Source organism: Scardinius erythrophthalmus (assembly GCF_964197995.2).
Source record: "Scardinius erythrophthalmus genome assembly, chromosome: 4".
Lineage (NCBI taxonomy): Eukaryota > Metazoa > Chordata > Actinopteri > Cypriniformes > Leuciscidae > Scardinius > Scardinius erythrophthalmus.
In genome coordinates this window covers 47036398-47060697 of record NC_138224.1, presented here as the reverse complement: position 1 = coordinate 47060697, position 24300 = coordinate 47036398, and the positions used below count along the sequence as shown (strand labels likewise).

At 43.4% G+C, this 24300-nt stretch overlaps 1 protein-coding gene and 1 long non-coding RNA gene across 2 annotated transcripts in view; one reads left to right on the top strand and one right to left on the bottom strand.

Moving 5' to 3' along the window:
- LOC308689647 overlaps positions 1–24300 on the bottom strand; it is a 1235845-nt gene that overhangs the window by 953465 nt on the left and 258080 nt on the right. The window contains exon 2 of the long non-coding RNA XR_014030028.1: positions 5892–6157. This is a non-coding gene — a long non-coding RNA (uncharacterized lncRNA). The remainder of the gene's footprint in view (positions 1–5891; positions 6158–24300) is intronic.
- LOC308689608 (NLR family CARD domain-containing protein 3-like) overlaps positions 24030–24300 on the top strand; it is a 31244-nt gene continuing 30973 nt past the window's right edge. Inside the window, exon 1 of the mRNA XM_081363418.1 lies at positions 24030–24051. The gene's annotated coding sequence lies outside the window, so the exon portion shown is untranslated. The remainder of the gene's footprint in view (positions 24052–24300) is intronic.

Sequence of the window (24300 nt, the reverse complement as noted above, 5' to 3'; positions counted from 1 at the left end):
AACTTCCGGTCAACAGTATTTCTCGATAAGGATTTAGATTATCAGCCATAATGTCTAAACCATCCGAGGTAGACTGACCACGAGCTATGAGGTTGTGAAACTAAGGTTTTTGCTCCTGTAGAAGCTATAAGTTCGTATGAAATCAACCTTGTTTTAAGAAAAACATGTTTCATCCGCGATCTTATGAAAAAAAAATTACACTACCCACAATCCTAAGCGTAGCAGCAACGTCTGCTGATTGGGCCAACTCACTGTTACCATAGAAACGTTTACCTTACTGGCGAACGGCTAGAGCTATAACAACAATGGCAGGCTACACCCGCAGCTGTTGTTGTAGTGTACCGGGATGCGGTAAAAAAAAGGATGTTTTATCTGACATACGTATTACACTTATCTGACACATTCGTGTGCTAGCTATATAAATACACTTTGACATTCAAGCACTTTGACATAGCGACAGCGTGTCAGCGGAATTCAAACACTTACCTCTGTAATTGAAAATGAATTTCTCCCAGAAGAACTTGTACCCTTTCCTCAGTTTTGGCGTTTCCACTTGAGAGTTTTCATTTACCATCAGAACCACATCGTCATATGTGACTTCAGGCAGGTTGCAGAGAGATTTGATCCAGCGGTATCTATCGGACTCCGCCATTGTAAAAAGCTAACCGGAAGAGCCATATCCCTACTAAAAGACGTACTTCCGGTCTTCAATATTTTCGTGACATAGGCCTATGCCAGAGGTTAAAACATACAAGACCAAATGAGAGATCTCCAAGTTGAAAAACAGGAGTGACACCACTGCAAACATTCAATGTATGCCACACAATATGCACCAAAAGTCAATAAACCAGTTACACATCATAATTCTTAAATCATAGTCAAGATGGTATAAAACATCATGAATAGTGTACAAAAATGGCTATTGGGTCTATTGCATTCAAAAACTAGTCATCATTTACAAACAGCAATATACTGTCCTTATTGAGACGCAACAATTACAAAAAGGGTGAAAGGTCAAAACCTTCATTGAGACCTGGATGACTAGTGGCCCTGTTTAAGGCATTTGATTATATCCCCACCCCTGGCATCAAGGCGAATAGCCTCAAATGCCCACTACTTGAATCATTTTATTTGTCAGGTAAAATTGTATCATGCAAATTACACAAGTAAATGATTAAAAGCTAATTCAGAAAAAATAAATACATGACATCAATTGCTCAAAGATGAGTCTAAGAGTAAGAAATGCATTCCTGACAAAACCACACAATTGTGTGTGAGTAGGGTTGTCAACTTATGGAAAGGAAAATAAGGGACAATCGTGGTTCTTTATAGGAAAATAAGGGACAGAATAAGGGACACTCAAAATATTTGTACAGTACCACAAAGTGCATATCATTTCAGCATATGCAGATAAATATGTGTACAAAAGATGTATAAAGGTTCTCATCCCGAACTTTGTTAATAAAACATAATTTCACGATTTCACGAGTTCAGTTCACACTTACATACAATTAGAGGGGGTAAAGTTTAAAGCGTATTTGGTGTGTTGTCCGGGGGGAGGGCTCCGAGCTCTGAGTTCGGCATGAACCCAGAGTACTCCCCCCAAAAGACTAAGAGCAGAGGACAGCCGCCGGACTGTGAATGGGGAGCAGTTGTAATTTTGAATGACCCATCAGGAGATTTTGCGCCTTTCTTGATGGGAGCAGTTCACAGCAGATCACAGACGGCAAACCGAGAGGCCCATGTAGCTTTGACGGGGGCGGGTCGCGGTCCTACCAGCCGACGGTGGAGTGACAATTCCGAACTATGCTTACGGGAAAGTTCTTGTTGTGTCTGCTGTGAGACCAGTGTTTGCTGGACAGAAAGAAAAAACAGGAAAGAGGAAGATGAGTACTTGACCAGGAGATTTTCTCACTGCGTCCGCTGTGAGACCAATGCTCGCTGGACGGATGAGAAAACTTAAATGCTCTACCGGGAAAGTTCTCGATGCGTCCGCTGTGAGACCAATGCTCGCTGGACAGAAAGTGGAAAATGAGTACTCGACCGGGAGATTTTCTCACTGCGTCCGCTGTGAGACCAATGCTCGCTGGACAGGAGAGAAAACGTAAGTGCCTATAACGGGAAAGTTCTCGCTACGTCCGCTGTGAGACCAATGCTGGCTGGACAGAAGGAGAAACCAGAAAAAAGAGGAAAATGAGTACTCAACCGGGAGATTTTCTCACACTGCATTCGCTGTGAGACCAATGCTCGCTGGACAAAAGAGAAAACAGAAAATAGGAACATGGGTACTCGACCGGAGGATTTTGTCACTGTGTCTGCTGTGAGGCCAAATGTGTACCAACATTAACACAACATTTCCCCAAAATCATGTTTAATCGGAGATATGAGATTTATGACTCGGGAGCATATACTGTAAAAAAAGATTAACGACACCCCTTTGCTCTCTCTTCCATTGGTGAGAACTGAAGCCGCCAGTGTCCCGATATGGCGCTGAAATCTTGGAACTTGAGTCTGCGCAGTAGTGATCTCGGGACCAGACCTGCGCTGTAATGAGCAGGAAGTAAAGCCGCGAAATTAACGCTCCGCCCTCACTCTCGCAGAAGGCACTCTCCCTGAGTGCACTTTTTTATAAATTGATTGCAGTACGACAAGAGGCTTGTTAAAATAAAGTAAATACAATCTCCTCAATCCTCCAAAGATCCCGGAAAAAATGTCCATTCTTCGCTCAGAGAACCTGTCAATCATGACGTTACACCACCGTTTTTATAGCATCACGTAACTAACTAAAAACCAACTTATTTTTGAAACAGACACTTGAACTTACATCACTGTGATAATAACGACAGCAAATGAAAGAAACCAAAAAGATATTTGAAGTGTAATTTAATTGTTTAGTTGGCCTCACGTCCCGTTGAATAACACGGGGAGGCGGGGCTTATGACCTATACTAGGACCAGTCACCGGGGGGGCGATCGAGACGTTTTGGCTTCACTTTTCAGGGCTTGTGCGGCACGCTTGCTTGGGAGCTGGGAGATACGAGGTTACTGTAATGATTCATGTCTGTGTTCCTCTGTCTTGTCCCATGTTTAGCAGTTCTCAGTTATGTTGATTAGTCTCCCCAGGTGTTTCTTATTTACCATGCCCCCTTGTTATCTTGTTTAGCTTGTTTGCATTTGTATTTAAACCTCTGTGCTTCAGTTGTTGTTTGTTGGTCGTTGTAGCTGTTTCCTGTCCTGAGTTCCGTGTTCTGTTGTCTGCCTGGATTTCCTGTTTGTTCTATTAAAGTATGCTTGCATATGGATTCTCTCTCCGCTTCATTCCTGCCTCATCATAACAGAACGACCGACCAAAGATGAATCCAGCAGCATTAAAGGGGAATCTCCAGCCAAGTAGGCGGCCACGCCTGATTCTGTTTCCCAGGATGGCTGCAGCCATGTCGCCTGAGTGTCTCCAGCCAAGAAGGCGGCCACGCCTGATTCTGGTTCCCAGGATGGCCGCCTCCACGCTTCCTGAGTCTCTTTCTGTTCCTGAGACCACGTCTATTCCTGAGTCTGAGCCTGTTCCTGAACCTGAGCTTCTTCACGTCAGCCCTGCCGAGCCTGCGCTCCACGTCACTTCTGCCGATCCAGAGACTGTTCACGTCACGTCTGCCGATCCAGAGACTGTTCACGTCACATCTGCCGATCCAGAGACTGTTCTGGTCACGTCTGCCGATCCAGAGACTGTTCACGTCACGTCTGCCGATCCAGAGACTGTTCACGTCACTTCTGCCATGTCTGAGTCTCTTCACATCACGCCTGCCATGTCTGAGTCTCTTCACGTCACGCCAGCCATGTCTTGAGTCTCTTCACGTCACACCTGCCAAGTCTGAGTCTCTTCACGTCACGCCTGCCAAGTCTGAGTCTCTTCACATCACGTCTGCCAAGTTTGAGTCTCTTCACGTCACGCCTGCCAAGTCTGAGTCTCTTCATGCCATGTCTGCCGCCGAGCCAGTGTCTCCGGATAAGATGGCCGCCACCGAGCCAGTGTCTCCAGACAAGATGGCCACCGCCACGTCGCCTGAGCCTTCAGCAGAGATGGCCGCCGCCACGCCTGAACCTGAGCCCTCAGCAGAGATGGCCATCGCCACACCTGAACCTGAGCCCTCAACAGAGATGGCCGCTGCCATGGTGTATGTTCCTGAGCCGGTGTCTGTTCATGTTCCTGAGCCGGTGTCTGTTCCTGAGCCAGTGTCTGTTCCTGTGCCCTGGTCGCCTGCACTGCCTGCTCCGCCCTGGCCGCCTGCACTGCCTGCTTCGCCCTGGTCGCCTGCACTGCCTGCTCCGCCCTGGTCGCCTGCACTGCCTGCTCCGCCCTGGTCGCCTGCACTGCCTGCTCCGCCCTGGCCTCCCGTCTTGCCGCAGTCTCCAGGCCCTCTTCAGCTCCACGGGCCTGGCCCTCCATCCCGCCCCCGGGTCTACCTCCGCTCCACCACCCTCCTGGACTATTGTTTCCTGGGGAGTGTCTGGAAACCACTCTCAAGGGGGGTTATGCAATGATTCATGTCTGTGTTCCTTTATCTTGTCCCGTGTTTAGCAGTTCTCCGTTAAATTGATTAGTCTCCCCAGGTGTTTCTTATTTACCATTGTTATCTTGTTTAGCTTGTTTGCATTTATATTTAAACCTCTGTGCTTCAGTTGTTGTTTGTCGGTCGTTGTAGCTGTTTCCTGTCCTGAGTTCCGTGTTCTGTTGTCTGCCTGGATTTCCTGTTTGTTCTATTAAAGCATGCTTGCATCTCTCTCCGCTTCATTCCTGCCTCATCATAACAGTTACGCTGTCATTGATTAGAATGGAACGGACACAGACGTAGCTGCTGCCAGCAGTGTTCCTCAAAGTCTGCAGTCGCGTTGAGCCTTTTGACAAGAGAAAAGGCTTCAATAGTTAACCAAAGCTAACGACTGTGGTTACATACATCTTCCTAAACTCCATTTTAAAGGTTTAAGAGATATAAGTGAAGCAAAACAAAAAACGATGAGCTGACTAACGTTAGGCTGTCTAATAGGCGGAAATTAGCCTAATCTGCACGCAAACTTACCTTCGTGGCTCACGGGCTTCCTTCTGCACTGAAACATTACAGCTATCGACTTTTGACAAAGAGTTTAAGAGTTATCCAAAGATAGGCTTTCTTGGCGCCAGTAACTTTGACAGCCCTTTTTTCTCCCATAAATAAAACCTGCTATTTGGGGTATTCTACATGCACAGTGCCAACTTCGAGTCAGTAAAATAATAATAAAAACAATAATTTAATGCTGGTATCCAAAACATTAAATTCAATTCGTGGTATTTAAGTGAAAATTCGTCGAGAGGGATCAAGCTGTTTATGCTTGGGAACAGGGAATTGTGCGGGGCTGACAGGTCGATTATTAGGCGTTTTTTGCCCAATAATTTTCTTGTAGCCACTCCAATTGGGCTAATACGAAATAGATTAGCCCTCTGGGGTCTGAGGTGTATTCTGGCCCTGGAGGTGTTCTGACATGCTCTGACATTTGTGCTTATTTTTGTTACTTGTGACATTTTCATGGCTAAAGTCTGATTACACTGTATTCAGCACAAACTCTGCTACAATAATATATCAGCCGCATGTATGTAAAAGTTTATAGTTTTGAGATAATGACATTTATGCGTGGTTTGTGAAAATACAAGAAAAAATTGTCACTGAAATAAGGCCATGAAACCCATACTGATTATTTCTTCACACGACTTTTGAAAATTGTATCATGTAGCCTAAAATATTTGCTCCAAAACTATGTGAAAATCACCCTGACTGCTCATTCAGATAAGACAATATATTGATTTAAAATTTGTAAGACGTGTTTTGTGTATGAAAGCTTTATGCGAAGAGGTGTAAACACATCCTGAATATTTATGGCTTTCACACCTGAGAAAGACAAAGACCCTCCCCTAATGGCCCTATTAGGAGCTATCAGGCCCTGTCATTCTGAGCAACCTTGCACAAAGAATGAGGAGATTTAAAAAATAATGGCTTTTTGATTGTTTGGATTTATTTACAACATAACATAATCCAAAGATACACAACAAATGACAAAAAAGCACATTATTGAAAACAATGATCCAAAGACAGAGACCTTTGTCCCATTCCTAATAACATTGTACATACCTTTCATTTCCAAGGTGTTTGATTTTCACTTTACCATGTTCATGTACAGAGACGAATGTTGAAGTCAGCAGGACTCATCAGTGGGGCATCTGGTCCCTTTAAAAAATAAAATAATATAAAAACTGTGAACATACTGATATCAAGATTAACTATAGGGCTGCATGATTTTGGGAATAGATTTTAGATTTTTCTAGATAAAATTGCTTTTTAAAATTCACAGAATACACACACACACACACACACACACACACACACACACAAATGTTTCCAACAATATAGGCCTACCATATAATACATATCTACATTTGAGCAGATATCCACAAACACAGTATTTAACAGTAAACACAGGTCTAAATATTTTAATATTCACCATATATCTAGCAACAGTTCAACTGCAATGTGAAGTTTATGCAACAATAACATTAACTAATATAATTAATAATTTCTTACCTTAAATCTCTTCTTCTTCTGAGGTAGGCGTGGGCGTGGGCGTGGGCGTGGTCAAATTAAAAATAATGAGCAAGGGTTTGAGAAACTGGACATCTTGTTGGTTTTATACAAATTACTTAAACAGAGAATATTAGTTTTCAGTTTGAATCCGATCATTTAAAAGTACACACTTAAATGTTTATAAAGATATATGGCTCATAAATGTGACAAGTGTAATGGAAAATTTCATTGATTTGCAGTATTGATTTTCATTTACTTTCAGTAAGACATTGAAATGACCCTTGCTAGACTGTACATGGTCTGGCCACTGATGAATAATGTGTGTGTGTGTGTCTCTTAACACTGGGTAACAGGTGAAACGTCAGGAGGAGGCAGATTGAAAAGGGACCCCTGACCCCTAGGGGTCAGAGGTCGCCCAATTTAGAACTTGTGAGTTTGTTCAACTGGTAAGAATAAACTCAGCAGTATTAGATCATTGGCAGAGAAAACCTTTCCTTGTATAGATAAGAGCCCGGCCTTGAAAATAGTATAAGAGCTCTTCTGCCCTTCCTCCGTGGTCGCACTTGCTTCATAGATCGTACTTTGTGACTTCTGTACGGCAACTAGGCCTTCTTGCAAGAATAATATACTTTTAATGATCATAAGAATTTCAGAGTGTCTATTACGCAGTGTTGATTGTTTAATGAGAATTTTTGCCACAACACAAGTGAGTTCGCTGAGTTTTGTTTTAGTTTATAGACAGATATGCTCAAGAAAAAAAAGTTCACAGAGACGGAGAGGCAGACAGCACACCTGTTTATTTTCTTTATTTTACAAAAGCACAATGTTTTGATTTGATTGTAAGCAGACACATACAAAAGTAGACATCTCACAGATTCTTTTTTTCATATTTCTTTTTTTGTATGACCATAAATGACGGAGTAATTTAAGTTTATTGTGCTACTATGTGAAGAAAATCCAGCAAAACACGCCGGCCTCAGAGGGTTAAATGGAGGATTGTCAAACGGGCCGATCATGAAGCCTGACTCGACTTCTTTTTTGATCAGATTGTCTATGACTTCAGGTTCTATGAGGGCAGATTGAAGATTATTACATGTGATATTTTGGGAGAGCGGGCATTCTAGGCCGGGTTTAAAGCCGTTTTTTAGGCCAGACAGCAAATAATGAGTAAATTCAGCATCCGGGTGATGAGCTAGTTCGAAGTGCATGCGCAAAATATTTACTGGAGTCGTCAAATAATTTTTCGATTTTTTTTATTCACAGATTTGCACACTGGACATACAATGCGGGCGTGAGCACCGCCACAAAAGCTACAGATGTGCATGAACCGGCAGTGTGATCTGGTACATTTACCCGAGTTAAAATTGTTACAGGGCTGTCTGCTTTCGTTGAAAGAGTCCTGGTTTGTGCTGGTGGTTGCTGCGCGAGGCACGTAGCTGGTGGATTTAGCAGTGCTTGTTCCCGAGCCGGGAAGAGAAGAGGGGTTAACCTGCGGGCACGATGCAGTTGAGTGCGTCACTGACCTGCAGTCCGCGCAAGAAATATTTTTGCAGTCTAAAAACACCCTGCTGTGGAGATCTGGGTCGAGTGCACCCCAGTATGTGCACTGGCTCCACTGTGCGACTCGCATGGCACTTTTGGCTGAAAAATGTTTATGGTACGTATAGAAGTTTGCCCATAGGACAGCGCGAGCTCGGCTATGATTGCCAGATAATCATTCAGTTTGCGCCGCCTGTGGGGGAAAGCTGAACAGATTATTTCAGTGAAACGGGAAAAAGCAATTGAAAATGAAAGAATGCGGGATGAGTGTTTTTCAGGGTAACGGAGAAATCTCCACAATCGATTTGGCGTTCTGGTTCGGCTGCGGGGAGCAGAGAGAGAAGAGAAGGTCTACATCTGCATCTGAGAGGATCTACAGATGGTGGACAACCAGAATGCCTATTACCACCGCGGCAAAAATAAACCAGCCGCATTTCAAAGTCGTTCCCGAAATGACCGCCAGGTGGCGCAAAGGGACATTGTGCAAAACAGCAGCAATTGCCGTATTTTAAAATGTAAGTGGGTTAAATATAAAACCCTAAGCCTAATAGGCATATTTTTCATATATATAAATAGGCCTATTAGGCTACAACAGAATAGAACCAAAGATAGAATCAATTTTAGAACTGAAAAAATAGAATCAAAAGTAAAAAATAGAGACGATATTAGGAGCAATGACACTGAATATTTTTACGATTCTATTGAAGAATTAGATAAATGAAGAGCTCTCGTGAGCGATACAATTGCATAGTAATTTATAGTGATTTCAAAAGCAGTCCTTAAAAAAAAAACATGGAGTAGTGTGGCATAATTTTTGAGAGATTACGCGGAACGCGTTTTAGTTAAGATCCTGGTTTCAATGCCCTTAATGTATGTAGGCTAGGCTGCTTAAAAAAAATGTCACAACGCGTTTTGAGATTGTTTTGAATTAAACATTGAAGTTTAAAATGTAGTGTTTTGGCACACCAGGCCGAGTGGCGTTACGCATTGTTCAAAAATCAGGTTTTATTCTGGCATGTTGAATTGGCGTTAGATTTTTTTTTTAGATTTAGATTTTAGATTTCCTTAGATTTATTTTTCTCATAACAGCTAAAATAACTTAATATATGCCTTGTCTTAATATGACCTACTTAATATAGGCAATAGGCATATAATAGCCTATATAATAAATTAGCAAAACTTGGCCACTAAATATTTAATTTTCAATTATTTTAATTATCACAATTAAAGTTTTAATTTAATTAAATTGAACAAGCGCAACAATCAGCATTTAATCAAATATTCTAAAAGATGTATTATTAATAATAATAATGTTATTTCAACATAATATTTCGTTTTTTCGACATAATATGTGTGCGTGCAAGCAACAAGCAAGATGTGTATTTATCCGGTGATGCGTGCATTGATTTTTATCAATAAACTGGTGTTTTCTGACAGTGTCGACTGCAAAGATGAAGTTGACGATCGCCATATTTGTAGTGAACCCACCTAGAGAGAAATGCACATAAAAACATAATCAGAGAGTAGCCTTTTTCTTTTCGTTTTGAATTATTTCGTTTGAAGACATTTCAAGCTTTGTGTATTTGATGTATTTATCATGTCTGTGTGAGGCATACGCTGAGTTTCGTTAAGTTAGGAGGATGAGATGCGCTCCAGCTGACGTGCAATGCAAGTGACCGCGCGGGCGCCTCCATGATTAGTGTCTGTTATATTTGCTTCTCTTACTTATTAAATCCAGGCAAGGGTTGATGAAAAATTTATTAAAATTAAGATACAATTTATAGAAAACGAAATTCACTTTAAAGAAAGGTTTTCTACTAAACAAAACTTAATGAAGTGGTCAAAATCATGTCTGACCCACTCCATATCCATCTCTCGATATAATGCATCCTATCTTACTTGTGCTGTTCACTTTTCATATTCAACATAGATGGAAAAAAATAACATTAGAATATTTTAACAAATATGATACTAAATGAGATTATTTAATGGCTACAACAGTATATGCCTATAGACTCTATTTGTACAAATTGCTGCACATTAATTAAATTAAATGAAACCTTGTAACGAATTCACACTGTAGGGTAGACTGTGTACAGTTGAGACACCTTAAATAACTTGCGTTCGCAGCAAACACAAGTTGTGATTTTTGCTGTGCACTTGTCAGCTGAAGGAAATATACCAGACCTCTTGGAACTTTAATTGAATACATAGCGTTGGTAAAGCATACTGAAATTACATCCCTACAAATTTATTAGGCCCTACTGAAAATAAATGTATCGAATTTAAGCAAAGTAGCCTAAATGTTAAGACTGTAAGCCCTTTGCTTTTTAGTAGCCTATAAAGGACTCTTATAGCCGACTTTGTGTTACTTTAATTTGTAGAGGATTTTTTAACTCAAACATTAACACTGAAATAAATTAAACTAAATGATTGTAAAAATTTTGGCACACCACGACGAGTGGCGCTATGCATTGTTCTAAAGCCAGGTTTTATTCTGGCATGTTGAATTAGTGTTCGACAAACGCGGCAGTGATTTTTTTATATTAGCCTATTAATGCATTTTATAGTCTATTGTTGACGCAGAGAGATTTGTCTAGTTCTAAAACATAGTTTTTTTTTTGCTTATAGTCTATTTACACAATAAAATCACCATGCATTTCCATTTTACACTAAGGAGCAAATATTATACAATGACTTTACTTCTGTAGCCTATAATAATTCCAATGGTAATTTCAAAAGCAGTTCTGTTAAAAAAAAAAAATTATATATATATATATATGACGTTTAAACGACAAACAATAAAATCAGAACCAGTATTCTGTTGCGTTCGGCAGTAATGCATCCACGGCTTTTCAAAATGTCACAAAGCGTCTTGAGATTGTTTTGAATGAAATATTGAAGTTTATAATTAAGTGTTTGGGCACACCACGACGAGTGGCAAACTCTTTGTTTTGTTTTGCAAACTCAGCTAGCCTGTGGGGGGTTTGGAGAAGGCAATAGTTGCTTTATCGTGGGGGTGCAGGACAGAGGTGTTAATGTTCCTTCTTTCATATGGAGAGTGTCGGAGCCAGCCTGTTGAGCAAGCAAAGGCAAAATTCTTTTAAGGATTAATCTCAAAATCTCCAAAAGTCCATAGCCTATGTGCAGTAGGCCCTATATCTTATTAAATTATATATTGTAGTTTTATTGATTGTATTTAAAGGTTTTCCACACACAATTTCAATTTAGCAGATACAGAGCTCTTTAATTCGCGACCCACCTCGTTTTATTGTGAGGTGAATTCAGCAAGGCATGTTGTATCTTTGAAGGAACAAAAGCTATTTGTTACAGTTTTTTCTTTCGTGATTTGTGTGGATGACACACAGCGACATATACAGTATTAGCTGTATGGTGTTTTTTTTACGCTGAAATGCTTAATTTCGAGAAAGACCCGCCGCGCGCAGTGAGGGAGACCAAACTTACTAAAAAAATACAGAGAGGCGAAGAAAAACGCCTGTTCTTAATTTATGTTGCTTTGAACTTTTTTCGTTTTGTACCGTTTTAATTTTTTAATTTAGCTGCAATTTCTTTGACAATAGAAATTTAAAATGTTGCAAGAATAAGATTCTGTGTTTCTTATTTTGCATCACAAAGGGAATAAACTCTATCGATGCAACCCTGTTTAAATAAATAAACTGTCCCGACACTTTATTCATACCTTGAAATGTGCGATGGGTTTTCAAACTTAATTAATTTTCTTTTTCTTTTACATTTTCATTGTTTATTTTTTAATTGAAAGCAATACTGTATTGAAAGTATTTTTCTGATTTGTTCGATCTGTTTTGAAAAATGTCTTCCGTTGCTATGGCCCGGTATCACTGTCAGTCATCTCAATCTCGTGAATGATTCACACACACACAAAAAATAATTTAGCAGATTAAAGACAAGCTTCATCATCTTCATTTTCTGGTGCAATCGGCTGACAGTCTTCCTTCATCAGATGTGTCGTCTTTGCAGCGGCTCAACTGGAATGTAGCAAATTTATGTTGTAATGTACAATTGATAATTAAACAAGATGATTGACTTTAATAAACAGATGCATATTTAAGCATCAAGAACGGAAAAACATAAACACTGTCGGCTACACTGAGATTCGATCTCAGATCGTTTGAAGCTTCGAGAGGCTATTGTTATTGCATTGACCACAGAGCTATCGTCTGAATAGCCTAGGTAAACTATTTTCTCTGTTTTAAAAGTTTGTCATATGTCATATTTTTTTTTAACATTGGCAATTTACTGTCTCGAAATTATGTGTCGAAAAAATTTTTAAAAAGTGTTTTTACAAGACATGTGCTGTTTGTTTGTTTATTTATTATTATTATTATGCAGATGTTAATTCAGCCATTCTGTTGGATAAAAATTGTCCCTAATGTAAAATGGAAATTAATGGTAATTTTATTTTATAAATATAAAATATTTAAAATAGGCTATGAGAAAAAAACAATAGGCTATGGTGTAGCAATATTTTAGAACTATCAAATCTTTCTGCATTAATAATAAAAAAGTAGCCCATGTTTGTTCGGGATTTGAACGTTATAGCCTACCACTCGGCCACGAATTTGTTTGGTTTTATATTGTTTGAAATGTATTTTTACATATTTTGCTTTCGTTAATGTTAACCAATTCTGTTGTAGCATAATAGGCCTATATTCTTTCCCTAAAAGTTTGTTTTATTCTCTGCTTTGTTTGTTTATATTTTTACATATTCAATCAGTCTCATTTTTGTTCAAATAATGAAAAAAGTTTTTTTTTGTTGTTTTTTTTTTACAAGATCTTGCGCCACATTTTTTTTTTTTTTTTTTTATAAACAGATAGGAAACTTACCTTTTAAAATGCCGCAGTTGCTGCTGTGCGCGAACGACTTTGAAATTCGACTGGTTTATTTTTGCTGCGGCAGTAGGCTAATAGGCATTGTGGTTGATTATTTATTAAAGAATTCAAATGATAATCATAACAACATGTAAGCCTATTTAATTCTGAATATAACAAAGAATGCTTAAACTGACTAACATCGGGTAACTGCAAGTCCTGAAAATGTTTTAATTTTACGGTAAATTATTTTAATTTATTTCACTGTTATGTTTCAGTTAATAAATCTACAAACACATTAAAATAACACGAAGTAAGTAACGTATTGACATAGCCTTTCTAAATTATAGAAAAACTGGGCACACAATGTTAACGTGTGTCTACTTTGTTTAAATTTAATGAATTTGAATTCGTTTAACCACAATATTTATCTTGAATTTATCTGTGACCTCAGCTCAGATTACTGCCGCGGCAGATTACGTCATAAAGAGAATAAACTGACACTTTTGAAGTCTGTGATTACAGCGCCACTCAGCGGTAAAAGGCAGCAAATACACATCCCAATTTTGCCGCCGCGGGAACGGCGGCGGTAAAAGTCTCATTCTGGTTGGCCACCATCTGTATGCGCGGATGCTTTGGGACACTGGTGGTGGTTCCATGGCGATGGCATTGGACGGAACGGGCATCGGTGTTGCTGTGAAGAGAGAATGTTGTGACTTAGTTTGAATGAGGGAGCTGGGGAGGGTATAAGCCGGGGCTGCAGATGTTGGCGGCGGCCTCACATTTGGATTACCCGCTGTGGCTTGCAAGGAAAGTTAGTTGGAGGATAGAAAGGAAAGGATGGTAGTATGAAGTATGGGCTTGTGTTGCAAGCGGAGGCAGGCTCGCGCTTGTTTGAGCTACTGGAGCTGCAGGCCACTGGATGTGGGCGGGGTTGTAACCTGTTGGGTGAGACTGTTGAAAAGGTTGGGCCTGTGATGTTAGCGGCAATAGCCTCGCGCTAGTGTCTGCGACTGGAGCTGGAGGCCACTGAAAAGGAAAAGGGTTATGAACAGCGTGAGTATAGAACTGAGAGGCTGTGGGGAGGCCGCTGGGCCCGGCTGCATGCGGCTCTGCGGCAGCAGAAGCTGTGGTGGAGGGCTTGGCCTCGTCAGAGGTGGGAGTGGCCCTGTAACGGCGGAATCTGGGGCACGGCCCAGGCTTGCTGAAGGCCTGTTGCTGCGGCTCGATGGGCGAAGCGAGCCGGATCTTGTGTGGGAGAACGACGGTGGTGACTGGGCAGGCGACTTTTGGGCCCTGCGGGCTTTGCTCTGCCTGTAGGTCGTCTTGTTGACTGTTGGAGTTGACTGCAAGGAGATCATACAGCTCCGCTTTGTTCATTTTTCGCGAAGCCTGTATGTCTGAATTACCCAGCGCTTGCCTCAATCCAGCTACGGTCCATTTCCCGATAGGTGGGATCATCGGGACGGCCGAGCGGTAGGAGGAGGCCGGGGAGGAAGATGGAAGTCTTGCCGGGGGCGGCGAAGACTGGCCTCGACGTCTTGGTTAGCGCAGGGCTGTTCGGGCCGGTGTGCGGCCACGTGAAGAAGCCTGGGGCTCAGGTGCGACGTCCAGCGTAGGAGGAATGGTCATGGGGCCGGCGGAATGCGAAGATGCATCTCTGGCAATGTTTGCTTCTTCGTCAGATGAAGAGCTTAGTCGCTGAGACATAGTAGCAGAGCGGCGAACCAAGAAGCTACTAAACTGCTGCTAAACTGTCAAGGGATTGAGGTGATATTGCTGAATCTATATATACCTCTTGTCATTGATTGCAGAGTGCTCTCCACTCGTGTTAATTATCTTAAAGTGCTCCTCCCAAAGTTTGTTAATAAAACATCATTTAGATGAAATATGATATCACTAAAAAATTAATGTATGCCGTCTCTGTGCTATCGTTCAAAAACCTCAGGAATTTCTCTGCCTGAAAGGACATTTATTCTTGTTATCTGTGATTATTTGCTGCAGAAGTTACCTTGAGGTGTTAGTCATTGACCTAAAAGTAAGCATGTTTGCCTTATGTTTGTGTTTATAGAGATTGGTATTTAGTTATTTATAACTGTGTCACACACACATGTCCAAACATGCCCTCAGCTGTTGTTTCTGTTAGTCTAGCTTAACAGAGGCGGAATGTCTGGGTCATCAGTTGTGTGAAGATGTGGTTTCTTTGACTGAAGCGGGAACATTCCATCCCAGTACAGGCTCTCTTCTTCTCTTGGCACTGACTACATGAACACCACTGGGTCTCGTGTATATACGTGCTGTCTGACTTTAGCTTCTGCCTCAGCTTCTTCTGTCTCTCTAAGCTTGATTTTCCAGTACTTTGGTTCATAAAGGTACGGCTGAGTATAGAAATACATATCCTCCTCACTGTGAAAATCTTCAGATATGTTTTGTGAATTGCATCCTCAGATTTGTGTATATGCGTGAGCGGCTACTGGCGGCTCACACGCACTCTCTGAACACTTTCCATATGGTGCACATCTCATTGTATCATTATATGATACTTTTGTATCCTTTTTGTAAAGTTTAAAACTTGAGGCAGGACATTTTTCTACATTTTTGCTTCTGTGGTCCAAAAAAGACATGGTGCATTGGAACAACACCAAAATGGATGTTGCGTTAAATATCTTAATATATTTTAAAGTGTCAAAAATATATGTGGCATATATTCCAAATGCATTGAAATATATTTGCATTGTTGTTCACTTATATTTATCATTTTGAAATATATTCTGAAATATAATTTAAAATAAATTTACATTTATAACATGTAATGTAAAATATATGACAAATTATATAGTCATAAAATGTTTAGCTTGCTAAAGAAGGGTCGAAAATGTATTTTGATCATAGTAATTCCTCTACCTTTTCCCCTATACACAACAGTAGGCTACCATATTTCACTACTGTATTATGACACACAGCTATAATACTGTACTTACATTTAAATGACTGCAATGTAAAATGACAGATAGTTGCTTTCCTAGGACTATTAGGCCATATTAGGTGGCACGTACCTAACACTAAGTGCAATTATTAGATTTATTGTTGTTTTATTGACATCTTTCCTGAAGTCATTTAAATATTGAAAATATGCACAATATTTATGATGCAAGTATAGCAGTGACACTCCAACGGTGAAGTGCACTTAAACAATAGATAGAACTCAGTGTCTAGCACTGCATACACACACTATTAAATAACTGTATTCAAATAGGGGAAAAAACGTACTCGGTTACTAACGTAACCTCGGTTCTCTCTAGAAGAGGGAACGAGTACTGCGTAAGGTATCTTACGCTAGGGGAAAATCCTTTTTCCGCGAGATATTGAAGCCAAAAATTATCCTTAATTTTGAAATAATGCAAAACGCGTTGCAGCAGCATGCAGACATAGGCGAGACAGCTCGCGCGCCTATTGGCTGGTCTGCGGCAACTGCAGCAGCCTATCGAGCGAGGCCTGGCGTGACGCCAGACCCAATGAGGGTGCTTCGCGCCCGCTGCGTCACGTCCCGCCGAAACGGGCGTGGTCTAGGTCTATAAATATCGCTCGCAGGCAGCTATTATCTGGTTTTTCATCATAGAAGCAACCAGAGCGTGTGCATGCACGGCAAGATACGCAGTACTCAGGGGACCCAATGCAAAACGCCGTGCGTGCAGGGATCTGACACCATAGATCCAAGGGCGAAAGCCCGGGATTCATTAAGTGCACAATCACCCATGGAGCTCACAGGGAGTCCGGGAAGAGAGAGGGGTTGAAACCGTACTCTTCCACACATAGCAGCGTCGTTTAGACGCTAATACATCACACAGACAGGGCGGGGTACGGCCTGAACTGGTGGAAAAATGGGTCTTACACATTCTGCCCGCACACATTTAGTGCTACCACTTTACGCTGTCGATCAATGAGCTGCGCTCAGCAGACACAGCATTCTGGGCTGATAGTATCAGGGCAGACAATACTGGTAACTAGACCGACAGCAGCCTGGCCTGCAGGGCGGGAACCTCTAGGTTATAGAACCTTATAAATGTAGACGGGGAGGCCCAGCCCGCCGCCGTACAAATATCTTGCAAGGCAATCCCACTCGACCAAGCCCACGAGGAGGCCATGCCTCTCGTGGAGTGCGCTCTGACACCCAAAGGGCACTGCTCGCCCTTGGAAGTGTAAGCTAGCGCAATAGCATCAACTATCCATCTGGATAGGCTCTGTTTCGACGCGGCTAGTCCCTTAGAACGCCCGCTGAACGAAACAAAGAGCTGCTCTGTCTGTCTAAAAACAGACAAGCGAGACACATAAGCTCGCAGCGCCCTGACTGGGCAAAGGAGGTTCGCGTCTCTTTCCTCATCAGGGACCGGTAGGGCAGACAGGGAAATAACCTGCACCCTAAACGGTGTGTTGAGAGATTTTGGAACATAACCGTGCTTAGGTTTGAGTATAACCCTCGAGTCATTTGGCCCAAACTCCATGCACGTCGTGCTTACTGAGAGCGCGTGTAAGTCCCCTATGCGCTTCACCGAAGCGAGAGCCAGCAGAAACACGGTCTTAAAAGACAGGTGTTTCAGATAAATCGTCTGCAATGGCTCGAACGGGCCACCTTTCATGGCTTCCAGAACCGTAGAAAGGTCCCATACAGGGACTGAGGGAGGTCTGGGAGGATTGCTCTGGGAGCGTTGTTCTAGAGAACGCTGCTATAGCCGCCACGTAGACTTTGAGCGTGGAAGGGGTTCTACCCTTTTCCAACAGCTCTTGTAGGAAGGAAAGCACCTCCGTCACTCCACAAGCTGTGGGTGACACGTCACGGGCTGTGCACCAGCCCGCAAACACTGACCATTTCGATGCGTAGAGGCATCTAGTAGACAGAGCTCTAGCCTGTGTGATCGTGTTCATCACTCCCTTAGGGAGCTCTGCATGTACCCGTTGATGGCCCAGACATGAAGGGACCACAGTTCCGGGTGAGGATGCCATATCGAGCCGCAAGCCTGGGAGAGGAGGTCTCTCCTCACTGGCACTGGCCACGGGACAGTGCTCACTAGCTGCATCACAGCTGGGAACCAAGGTTGGTTTTTCCAGAGCAGCGCTACGAGCAGTACTGGACATCCTTCTTCCCTTATCCGCTCTATCACCTGAGGCAGGAGAGAGACGGGGGGAAAAGCATAGAGCGGGCGGCGGGGCCACACATGTGCCAGCGCGTCCCTGCTCTTGGAGAAAAACTCCGGGCAGCGAGCGTTTTCTTGAGACGCAAACAGGTCTATTTCCGCTCTGCCAAATTTCCTCCACAGCAGCTGGACTGTCTGTGGATGTAGAGACCATTCGCCTGCCGGAACATTGTTCCTGGACAGTCTGTCTGGTCCTACGTTCAGGAGCCCCGGCACATGCGCTGCTTTCAGCGAGCGCAGATTGTATTGAGCCCACACCAGGAGGCGTTTCACTAGCCTGTACAGGTTTCGGGACCTGAGGCCGCCCTGGCGATTTATGTAGGACACCACTGACATGTTGTCCGACCGGACTAGAACATGGTGTCCCTTTATTTGGGGACGAAAACGCGTCAACGCGTTGTCTACTGCCAACATTTCGAGGCAGTTTATGTGCAGGAGCTTCTCGCATTCTGACCATTGGCCAAAGAACGGTCTGCCCTCGAGCAGCGCTCCCCATCCCGAGGTGGATGCGTCCGTAGACACCACCCTCACCCTCGAGGAAGTCCCCAGGCTTACACCTGACCGGTACCATCCGTCCACTTTCCAAGGTTTCAGAGCCGCAACGCACCTCTGATTGATCTTGAGATGAAGCGAACCGGACTTCCACGCTCGGCGTGGGACTCGCGCTTTCAGCCAGAACTGCAGTGGGCGCATGCGGAGCAAGCCCAGCTGGAGCACTGAGGATGCTGAGGCCATGAGACCCAGCATTTTCTGAAATTTCTTGAGCGGGACAGAAGCGCCGCAGCGGAAAGAGCTCGCTGCGCGCTGAACGTCCACCGCGCGCTGTGGTGATAGACGCGCTATCATAGACAGCGAGTTCAGCTCTGTGCCCAGGAAAGAAATCTTCTGACTGGGAGACAGGGAGCTCTTCGCCCAATTGACTTTGAGACCTAATTTCTCGAGGTGATCGAGTAACATGGTCGTGTGCTCCACGAGCACTGAGCGAGATTGCGCTAAGATCAGCCAATCGTCCAAATAGTTCAGCACTCGCAAGCCCCTCATTCTGAGGGGTGCGAGCGCCGCGTCCATGCACTTCGTAAATGTACGGGGTGCCAGGGACAAACCGAACGGCAGGACTGTGTACTGATATGCCTGGCCCTCGAAGGCGAATCTCAAAAATCGCCTGTGACATGACGCTATTAGTATCTGGAAATACGCGTCCTTCAGATCTATTGACACGAACCAGTCTCCTCGGCGAATGTGCGCGAGGATTTTCCTGGTCGTGAGCATCCTGAACTGTCGCTTCACAAGCACTTTGTTCAGTTGCCTTAGATCTAGTATGGGTCTGAGACCCCCGTCTTTTTTGGGTACCAGGAAGTATCTGCTGTATAGCCCTCCTTCGCTCTGAACTTGAGAGAGAGGCTCTATAGCCCCTTTGCTCAACAGTTTCGTCACTTCGACTCGAAGTAAATGTGCTACTTCTGTTTTTACCGTGGTCTCGACGCGTGCCATATAGCGGCGAGGGCATCGGCGAAACTGCAGCGAATAGCCTCTTTCTATAATGTCTAGCACCCACTTCGAAACCCCGGGCAGCTTTGCCCATGCATCCGCATGAATAGCTAGGGGTTGAAGACGAAGCTCGCTCCATTCGCTCTGCGATAGAGATGCTTCGGTGCATTGCAACGTAGTCGTCGCGCTCGTGACATTTGAGGGAGGGGGCGCGCTGATAACAGCGGGCAGATTGCCCACGCTCGACTCCCTTACGGTGGTCAACCGAGAGGGGGAGGGCTGGGCGAGTCCCATAGGAACTGTCATGTCTGTGTGTAGATGTGGGCGCGGGACAGCGGGCACATTCATTACACTGAAAGCATTTTCCGCTTGAGTAAAGCGAATGCCTGTTGGTTTCGTTTTTACAGAAACCGTGAGACATGCACAGCGTGGTATATGTGGGCACTGGGTAGTGGGCACATTCACAACGTTTGAAGCGCAATCGATCTGAGTCGATTTTATGTGCGCGAGACCTGTGCGACAGGCTGTCCTTGTGTGTAGTGATGGGCACTGGACAGTGGGCATGTTTTCTACACATAAAACACCATCGGCCGTGGCCGGGACACCAGAAAATACACTCTCTTGGGGATTTATCTGGGTAGCCGTAAAAACAGCTTTTGTGTGCAGGCAAGCGGGTGACAGAACCGGCTTGTTGACTGCATAATACACTGGAACAGTCACATTTCCTGGAACTGGACGAGCGAATAGTTTTGGTGGAAGTCCGGCCGCAGCGGGACTTGAACACCGTCGTTTTCCTAGGCGTGCTAGGACGGCTTCGGGGCCTCGGGCTTTACCACAATCCTGGGCCGCGGGCCGCGCATAGTGGGGCAGCGGCCGGATGAGCGGGAGCGCGGTCTCGAGCTTCGGGCCTGGCGGCGCTGCGGAGATCTGAAGTGTGGCCATGGTGTGCAGCGCAGACGCAGCCTGCCCGGCGGCAGAGAAAGCGCGGCGGAGCAGGCTTGACGTTGTGCGGCAAGCTTTAGAGGGTAGGGCCAGGTTAGCGCGCCGCCCAGCGGAGGGCGGGCATAAGTGGGCCGCAATCGCCTCTTCGACCGGCGGCAGCGAATGATATCCTCTGTTTTTGGCATCGTCAACTGCAGAGAATGCCAGAGAAACAGAAGGACGCACTCTAGCTGAATGGGGAGCGTTCCAGGACTTAGCGACTTCTTCGTGTAACTCAGGAAGAAAGGGCGCTGGTCTGGACGCAGGCGAAGCGCGATCCCCAGGCAGGAAACAGCCATTCAGCCGGTTGCGAGCGGGTTGCTCGGGCGAAGACCACTCGAGGCCGAGGCTCGCCGCGGCCTGTGCGAGTATTCGCATGAGTTCCATTTCAATGGACGCTCTCTTGCCTGACGAAGTACGGGCAGGGGGTGCGAGGTCCTCAGAGCTCGCCCAATCCTCACTGCCTGACGCCAGGATAGAACAGAAATCCTCCTCTCTCAGCAGGGCTTCCTCCTCAGCGATGTCAACGGAAGCGGCGGCGAACGGCGGCCGCTGTCCGTCGGGAAGAGAGGCTGAAGAAGCCGGCGAAGCAGGCGGGCGAACCGGCGAGCTTTAGCGGCTGGGGGAGGGTTCCGGGACCCGCTGGGCACGGCGCTTTTTACGGCGCGATGCCGCGGTGAGCGGGGGAGCAGTCTCGGCGAAAGAGGCCAGGCGAGTCCGCAGGGTCGCCATGGGCAGTAGCTCGCAGTGAGGGCAGCCGCCGTCAGCGAGCGTGCGAAGCACCCTCATTGGGTCTGGCGTCACGCCAGGCCTCGCTCGATAGGCTGCAGCAGTTGCCGCAGACCAGCCAATAGGAGCGCAAGCTGTCTCGCCTATGTCTGCATGCTGCTGCAACGCGTTTTGCATTATTTCAAAATTAAGGATAATTTTTGGCTTCAATATCTCGCGGAAAAAGGATTTTCCCTAGCGTAAGATACCTTACGCAGTATGAGAGACCTCTCGTAAGAGAACTCTGCATTCTGTGTGTTATTTCCTACATAAAATTGTCATTTTAGGCCAATAAAGTCAGTAAAGGGGCAACTGTGGCCTACTGGTTAGGGCTTCGGGCTTGTAACCGAAGGGTTGCCGGTTAGATCCCCGACCAGTAGGAAAAATGTGGGTGCGGGAAGTGATAGAGCACTGCTCTCCCATGCCCACATCCATGGCTGAAGTGGTCTATCTAAAAAATAAATTGAAAATGTGTTGTTTGTTTGTGAAAATGTTAACTTTTTAAATTTCAAAATATATTTCAAATGAAACAATTTGCAAAAGTTAAAACATATATGAACATATATATAAACATATATGAAAATATATTTACATATATTTAACTAAAATATATTTTGAAAATATATTTCAAATATATTTCTTTTGTGTATGGGTTAAGCTAAAAAAATATATATATATATATTATCAAAACGCAGGGTCAACAGTTTGCCAAAATAAAACGCCCCAGAACTTTCGAATGTTTTATGCACTATTTGCACAAGGTAGGAAGCAGGTGTAAATTTATTTTGTACCAACTAACATTTTGAAAATACAACAATATTCAGGAATCTAAAAAAAAAGTCAGAACAGTTTTATGAACAATTTACACAAAAACACTTGTGTTTCATGAATGAGGCCAATGTTTTTGGTTTGGTCTGTCTGATTCTGGTCCCTGCATTCCCTGTGTTATCCATATATAGAGTGATGTTTATCATGTTAGATGATTGCTTATGGTCTATAATGTACAATGTGATACCTTATTGGCCTTTATTGGATTGTATATTCCATGGTGAAATATTACTGATGAGGATTTAGTATGCTTTGGCTGCCTTTATGTACCAATGAATATTTATTATTGTATATATGCCCAGCTATTCTTGTTATTCACTATCCTTTTGGTATTTCTTGTTTTCCAGACTAATGCCTCTACTGCCTGTAATTGATGTCTACCTGTGACATACCTGTACCTCTGCGACTTGTTCTTTTATCAATACATCATCTAAACCTGCTCAACTGTTTCCTCATCCTTTCATTTTTTCCAGACAGTTTGGCACACAACACTGATTTATGAATTATACAGTGCTTGTTTGCGGCTCTGTTCTGGATAATTGCTGTGCAATGCATTGAAACATTGCACTGTTATTATTGATGCATGTTTGATGTTATCAGGCGTACAGACTGCCAATGTCCTCATGCATAACAAACACATTGGCTTTGCGTTGTGTTAGTCAGGCAAAATAAAACAAAACGTATCCACTTTTTTCTTCACACTAGCCATGTTTTCGTTGTCAATGACAAATCACAGCATTCAAAGACCGCTGATGTTCAGTAAACTGTAAGCTTGTGCTTGTCATCCAAGAACATGAGCTTTCCAGAGCCACAGTAAAAATTCTGTATACATAAAATTGACAAACAAACCATAAAGTCTCAAATGCACTGCATCTACGTTGAAGAGTTCTGTTCAGAGCTTCTGCAAGATGTCATGCTACCTCTCTCTTGTTGCTGCATCATACTTGTGCTGACCTTCTGTAGGTTGCAAACCAAAGGAATGCATTTGGATTCAGTTACATTGTATTCTGCAGAGTCATTTGCACTTTGCAGACGGTCATTTTTAAAATTTGCACCCTGTTGACTTCAATAGGGCAAGTACTAAACCTGCTTTTAGGCTCTTAACATCCTTGATGTGTCATTACAAGTGCACAGAAAATGTGTGTGATTCCTTCAGAGTGAACACGGTGAATCTGACTGCAGTAGATGTGAAAGATATGTATAAAAATTGTATGATCACGCGCGTGAACTCGGCAATCGACTACTTTGGACTTCAACCGAAAAACAGGATGTAAACAGGTATTTGCGCTGGCTTAAATAACATCATTTTTATACATATCTTTCACATCTACTGCAGTCAGATCCACTCGTGTTCCCTCAGAAGGAATCACTCACATTTTCTGTGCACTTGTAATGACACATCAAGGATGTTAAGAGCCTAAAAGCAGGTTTAGTACTTGCCCTATTGAAGTCAACAGGGTGCAAATTTTAAAAATAGAATAACTCGGTGTAGGCAACACCGATTTTTGTCGTTGTTCTCTGTATTGACAGCACTCCAAATGTACAAAAAAATGAGCTCAATGTTAAAATTGACCGGAGTTCTCCTTTAAAGGGTGTTTTTCACCAAAGAAGCCTCACTCACAACATGTCACAACTCCTTTTGAAACTGGTTCAACTAGTTTTCTGAAAGAGTTGTTTTAACAGGTTTAAGTTCTGAAGAAAACTCCCCACTCCACAGTCATTTATGACTTTAAAAATAACTTCTGCTCAAGACAGTTCAAGGTTTAGTGCATGGAGGAACAATCGTCATTATTCATGGTTAGTAAATACTACTTTATAAAATACTGATATAGATTTAGATTTAAAAGTGTCATTGTATGGATTCACATTGATCTAAACATTAATCTTAACTTAATGTACAGCATTGATACATTGTTTATACAGAACTTTGCAGATTTAAACAACACAGCTTTCTGAAGCCTCATTTGTCTCTGTACCTCTCTTCATAAATAGCCTCATTCATCTCACAACATTTATTTCTCATTTAGATTAGGAGATTTTTTTTCA